The sequence below is a fragment of the Trichosurus vulpecula genome, chromosome X (assembly GCF_011100635.1).
Source record: "Trichosurus vulpecula isolate mTriVul1 chromosome X, mTriVul1.pri, whole genome shotgun sequence".
In the NCBI taxonomy this organism is placed as follows: domain Eukaryota; kingdom Metazoa; phylum Chordata; class Mammalia; order Diprotodontia; family Phalangeridae; genus Trichosurus; species Trichosurus vulpecula.
This window is the reverse complement of record NC_050582.1, coordinates 5,446,054-5,452,702: the sequence shown is the minus strand read 5'-3', so window position 1 is coordinate 5,452,702 and position 6,649 is coordinate 5,446,054. Positions and strand designations below refer to the sequence as shown.

General features: G+C 44.7%; 1 long non-coding RNA gene across 1 annotated transcript; it reads right to left on the bottom strand.

Annotated features, from left to right (window-relative positions):
• Positions 1 to 2,627: 2,627 nt before the first annotated feature.
• On the bottom strand, positions 2,628 to 5,962 carry LOC118832888. Its single transcript, XR_005009235.1, has 4 exons — positions 5,909 to 5,962; positions 5,746 to 5,823; positions 4,753 to 4,873; positions 2,628 to 3,317 (listed from the first exon to the last, which is right to left on the bottom strand). It is a non-coding gene; the product is annotated as an uncharacterized LOC118832888 (long non-coding RNA).
• Positions 5,963 to 6,649: the final 687 nt, after the last annotated feature.

Below are 6,649 nucleotides of genomic sequence, written 5' to 3'. Positions count from 1 at the left end.
TGGTCAGTATTTGCATTTATATCAGTCCCATGTATGTCTTGGCAGTTTAACTGCTGGATATTTAATGCATTTTATTGTCATTTTGAATGGTATTTATTTTCCTACCTCTTCCTTCTATTTTGTGTTAGTTAATGATTTTTTGCGGATTTATTTTGTATCTTCTACTTGGCTGACACTGTTGTCTTGATTTATTTTGTTGTTGAATGCCTATGGTCCAGGAAATAAAGTTGGGATGACCCGGAAGTCATCATAGCACTGGGGAGACCAGCTGAGCTTGGGTAGTCAAGCAATCTGGGTCTTTGAGCTTCGGTTGCCTCAGCAGTAAAATGAAGAATTTCGGTATTGATCAGAGGAAGGGGGTTCCTTTGGGTGCCTGTGGCCAGCCGGGATTAGTAGTCGGGGTAAATGATATTTTATAGATGTTACCATAGCCTCTTTGCTAATAGATCAGTGGACATTTTTGCATCACTGTTTATTAGAGATACTGGTCTTTAGTTTTGTTTTTCTTCCTCGGGCGCTCACTCCTGAATTGCTTGACTTCCATTCCTGAGACTGGATTGTTAAAGATCGTCTTTTTCCGATTTTGTCTTTTTGTTCGCATTCATCAGTTTCCTTTAAGTGTTCACTTCAGTGGCATGTCACTAGGCATGGTAGTTTTGATCATTTTCTTGACGTCCTCTCCATTTATTGTGAATTCTCCTTTCTCCTTTTTTTATTTTGGTAATTTAGTTTTCTTCTTTTTGTTATCCTATTGGCGAATGGTTTATTTTCTTAGCATCTAAAACAGCTTTTAGTTTTATTTCTCAGCTCAGTTGTGTTGCAGAAGAAAACATTAATACCACACTCTGTGAGGTAGGCACAGACCTGCAAGCAAACAATTTTGAACTAAATTGATGGTTAATCTAAATTTAAACACTGTTCAGATTAGAGAGTGAATGGGGAGGGGTCCTTGTCATGCCCTGGGGCTTCAAGTTTGGTTCTGTTTCTCCATTGCTATCTATCCTCATTGTTCAACTATAATTATGATTTCTGCGATTTGTTCCTTGACAAACTCATTATTTAGATAAAGTTCTTTAGTCTCCACTTAGGTCTTTTTCCTTTGCGCCCATTTCCCGTACTGATTATAAATTTGATTGTATCTGTCAGATGTTTTTCTGCATTTCTTTATGAGTTCTTTCTGCCTGACTAGTAACTCATTTTGGATTCTGAAAAAGAGATTGCATGGGATTCTCATTCATAAGTCACCACATGTCTAGCACATCTAGCTTTTCTACCATTCTGTTCAAAACCTGTCATTTCTTCCATTCGACTTTCTCTTAAAACAAGTGTTGGAGAAGCACATGGAATTCCCCAGCCAGCTATCTGTGTGTGTTCCCGTAATGCAGTCCCTAGGTGCTGGCTACTTGGGGCGTATCTGGTTATTTCCTTGTGAGAGGTTCCTTTGTGCATCATTCAGTGTCCCTGACTCTCTTGAACATGTTTCCTTGTCTGAGATCATGATTGCCACTTCCGCCTTTTGGGATTTAACTGAGCCACAATAAATTATACCCTGACACCTTGTTTTAACTTACTGTGATTATTGTGTGTGTGTGTATGTACACATATAGCATATGTGTGTATGTCTTATATGTAGCACATGTTGGATTTTTGTCTAATATCTTTTGCCACCCTCTTTCATTTTAAACTCATCAGTTTATTCTGTTCATATATATGGTTATAATTATGTTTTTCTTTCCATTAAATTCAGTTTCTATGTATTTTAATCAACACTAGGGATTTGTATTGCTTCAAACAATCTGATCCCAGGCCCTCCTGCTCTCCCCCTCCCCTCTCAGCCTAGACACAAATCACCGATACGGCCTCCCTTCTCTTTCTTTCTTTTTAGTTTAGCGAATCACCTCATATATATTCAAAGCATCATAGATTTAGAGCTGGAAGGGGCCATAGAGCACAACCTCCTGTGACCTAGAGGTGAAATGGCCTGCTCAAGGTTACACAGCTAGTTAGTGGCAGAAGGAAGATTCGAATCTGGGTCTGCTGGCTCCAAATACTGGGCCATTTTCCCCAGTTCCAGGAAGCTTCTCTAGCAGATATTTTCTAACTTTATTATGTTTCTGTTACTAGTTTCTTCTTTTCTTTCTTTTGACCTTTGTGGGCCTGGCTCAGCTAAGGGGGAGATTCCTGGAGATCCCTCCTTGCTTCCATCCTTCCAAATATGTTGACGCAATCATTGAATCCTAAACTGTTGAGTTGGAAAAGTCCTTGGAGGTCATCTGGGCTAGCATGTCACGTAACAGATGGGCAGACTGAGGCTCAGAGAGTCTTCCCAGAGAGGTAACCAGACTGAGCCTGTTCCAACACTGTATGATTTGAATTGATGTAGAAGTCAGAATAAAGGCCACCTTGTCTGTACTCTGTTCTTGCCTAGATGAACCTGCAAGAGTGAAAGCCTTGCAAAGAAGGCTCAGGCAGCCCACGGAGAAATCCTCTGCCCAGCAGCTCAACCCTGATGCTTTCTGTTGTCCATTTGAACTCACTTTTCCAACAATCAAAAGATGCTTGAGGGTTAGGGTGCCCTTTGAGGAGAACAGGCCCAAGTGCCCATGAACATGGAAATGGACTCAAGGTCTGGTTTCCAAACTCTTTATTTGGCTTGCGTACACACAGCAGACAGTGCTCCATCTTAGAATTCAACTACCTCTAAATCTCTACAAAGCCATGTTAACGCCCAGTGCCACTTAATGTCCCAGATGTTTCAATGGAAATGTCAAGTTCAGCTGCATTGAGTGACTGCTCTCCCAAGGCTTTGGGCAGAGCAGCCCCTGTGGACTAGTTTACTTGAATGATGGAGCAGGATCTGAAATGGATTCCCTAGTTTTAATGAACAAGTGAACGGGGAGTGAACGAGCCCTGTGCTGCGACAGGGCACCCCAAGAGGAAAGAACAATGGGGCTACTGTCAGAAACTGTGCTGATGCTTCCCCCCTTCCGTGTCCTACATCACCTGACAACTTTTCTAGTAAAGAAACATGAAGAGAGAACCCACAGGGATTTTGTTCCTCAGGGCATATGTATACACACAACAGTAATGGGTCACTGAAACTGTAGCATAAAGTGGAAAGTCTAGTTAGCAAACCATTGGAAGAAAAATCACTGTCTCTAGCAAAAAAAAAATGCATTAAGCAACTCCTGACTCTGTATTATCAGAGCCATGAACATTTAAGACAGTGTGACGATTCTGTTCCCAGGTTTGGTAATTCCGAAATCCCCCTCGATGACCTTCAGGCCAGAGAATCTCTCATTGAGGGTAATTTTAGTCTGTGGAGGAGAAGGAGAAATGTCTTCTATTAGTCCTTGTGATTTAACAGTTGTCAACACTACCCAAATGCCCACAGAACCTGGCCATCTAAGCAGGAGGGAGGGGGTGGAGGGAAGTGACCAGGCCACGCCAGAAAAGAACTTTGGAAGCTGTGGATGAAGTCTGGGGTTAAGACCACAGGGGATGACCTCTCCCTCTCCTTTCCCATCATGCTCATGGCTTTGGCTCTTGCTAAGCCAGAATTGAAAGTCCTCATTAGAAGAAGTGGGTCAACCTGCCCCTGGCCTTCCAGTGTGGTCGGACAATCCTCCACTCCTATGCGGAGGAACTCCAAGGGCCTTGTCTCCTAACCTCCTCCCTCCCCTAGTTAGGGAGCAGCAGAAGAGCAACATGGGCGGAAGTTTTCTTCAAGGTGAGAATGGAATTCCACCTACTTTTAGAGGCTCTAACTTAGAGGCACACCCTCCCCCTACTCAAAAACACCTCTATCTTTTCAGATGCAGCTTACAGAAAAGCCAAGCTAAGGACAACTAGGGAGCTGCAATTTGCCCAAACCTTACAGGCCTGGGGACCTGGAGTGATGAAGCCTTCATGCCACCAGCAAAGCAGGCCTCGGAGCACTGGTATGTTTGCTCCCTACTAAACTTGGGTACTCAGCAAGTCACTGCCTAGAAAGTTATATGAATGACTTGAAAAAGAGAAGCCTTCCTTTGTCTGCTAGAAAATAAATCCAGTAGCTGCGGAGATGTTTTTTCTTCAAGTGGGAGTACCCCAGATATTTTACAGAGCTACAAAGCCAGCCACTCCTCGGCTTCCTCTTGGAACTTTAAAACGAAGCAGAGCATCCTGGGAACATCTGTACATCCACACACACATCATATTCTTCCAGCCCCTCAAGAACTCTCCATGGCTCCCCATTGCTTAGAAGTTCAAGTCTAAATTCCCTAGTTTTGGTCCTTTCCCCACCTGGCCCCAAAGTGCAGGGCCTAGAGCCAAGAAGACCCGAGTTCAAATGTGATCTCAGATACTGACTAGCTGTGTGACCCTGGGCAAGTCACTTCACCTTTGCCTCAATTTTCTCATCTGTACAATGGGGATAACAAGAGTACCTACTGTGAGGATTCATTGAGATCATATTTGCAAAGCACTTAGCCTGGGTCCTGGCTTTCATATTAGACTGCAAGTGCCACAAAGGCAGGACCTACAGATGCCTTACGTTAACTGCATCAGCTAGGGATCACACAATTCTTTGCAGTTTAAAAAACGCTTGAAATCCACATCTCATTTATATCTCCTCAGAAAAGTGAAATATAAGGCAAAAATCTAGTTAATTGGAGATTCTGGTTAATTGAGGTTTTGCGGTATTGTATAATCCAAGTACAGCCTGACATGGCACCTTGTAAACAATCTCTGTGGGTAATTTGTCCACCATACCTGATTGGCAACAGCCCGGAAATTGTATCTCAGGGAGATCCCTTTGGGTTGAAACTTCTCAGTCCTAGGCAACTTTGAGTTCTCTTTTGGAAATGAAGTTTCCCCATTGGTTCTTTTGAATCTGTCAATTAAAAATACATATAGAAAACTGTAAATGAAGCTTGCCCTGCCCTAGATCAGAGGATGATGTCTCTGTGCCCAAAGTCCAGATGTTTCCATACTGGCTGATGAACTGATTGTGCAGCCCGAGGCCCGTCCCTCCCCCTCTGGGCTGCAGTGTCCTTTATAAAGTGAAGGGGTGGGATCAGACAGTCTCTAAGGCCCCTTCCAGTTCTAGATATTTAAGGAGCTAATTCATGAATCTGGGCCCACTAAACATCACATCCAACTAGACTCCAACAGCTGTGTCTGATTGGGGCTGAAAGCAGGTGGGCGGGGGTGGGGGGGAGGGCAGGGGGAGGTGGAGAGGAAAGGCATCAGGAGATGTGATTTTTCAGGTACCCCCCTTCTTCCTGCACCTGATCAGCAGGGCTGGGGTATATCAAAGAGCTCTCCTCCCACTCTTTGCACCCCTACCTAGAGGGAATTGGGGTGGGGGTGGGGAAGAGCCATTCTGAGCATCATCATTCAATGAAGTGGAGAAAATGGACTTAAAAGAATCCCCTGAGATGCCCCTGAATCTATGACCACATGACAATCCAAAAGGAGGAGGGGGTGAGGAGAGAGGCAGGTGACTGCACATTGAAGATAAACACATTGCTGGGGGGCCACACACACACATACCACACACACCACACATACACACACACACACTGAGGGGGCATATACATATGACACACACACACACACACACACCACACACATTGGGGGGAGCACACATACCACATACACACTGGGGGGGCACACACCACACACACACACACACACACCACCCCCTCCCCCCACACACACCCCTAGTACCTGCAACACAAAAGATGGGAACTGTTTACTTACTGGTTATTTTGAGTATTGTCAACAGAAACTGTGAGGACTGATCCAGGTTTCAGGTGGACTTGGTACCTGCCAGAAAAGCTACACATACAGACATTTAGCCCTGGCCTGCTCCCTACTCCTGCCATGAATCAGCTGGATGAACCCCACCATGGACCATAGTCACCTGCTTTTGCTCGGAGTGTTCCCCTCAGATGTCTGTACTTTGGGTGGCAGTATCTGGAGGAAAGATCACACTTCTGAGTCAAGAAGGGGCCTTGGAGGCCATCTCATCCAATCTGTAGCTACCCAACACCCCCTTCTACAACTTCCCTAACAGGTGGGCTTCCTATGTCCTCCAGTGAAGGAACGGACCCACCCCTCCTAAGACGGTCCAGCCCATTTGGGGCCAGCTGGCTTTCGTGGTTAGAAAATTATTGCATAATCAAGCCTAAGTGTGACTCAGTGCCTCACTGCTCCTAGGTCTGAGCCTAGGCCCAGTCTAGGCATGGTCATCCGGATCTGATTTGGTCCCAGTCATTCTTTTTTCCTCCATTTTGCTGCCTATTAGCCAAGTAACACAGGGGCATGATGGAAAAGGAACCATTTGGAGGCAAATCCACACAGGATGATGGAAAACATTTGCTATACTGGGATGCACAGCAATATTAGGCTCATAGATTTAGGACTGGCAGGAACCACAGAATCAGGAACCTGGTCCAGCCCCCTTGTTTACAGATGAGGCAATTTGGTCAAGGTCACACAGCTTGTAGGTAGTAGAACTGAGATTTTAGGGCTTCTTCCCATATTGATGCTAGGAGACAGATTTTAAGGAAATAATATTTGTGTCAAAAATAAATGATGCTGAAATTGGCTGCTTGAAGAAACAAGGTGCACTAAAGCCAAAATGACCTCTAAAATGAAACCC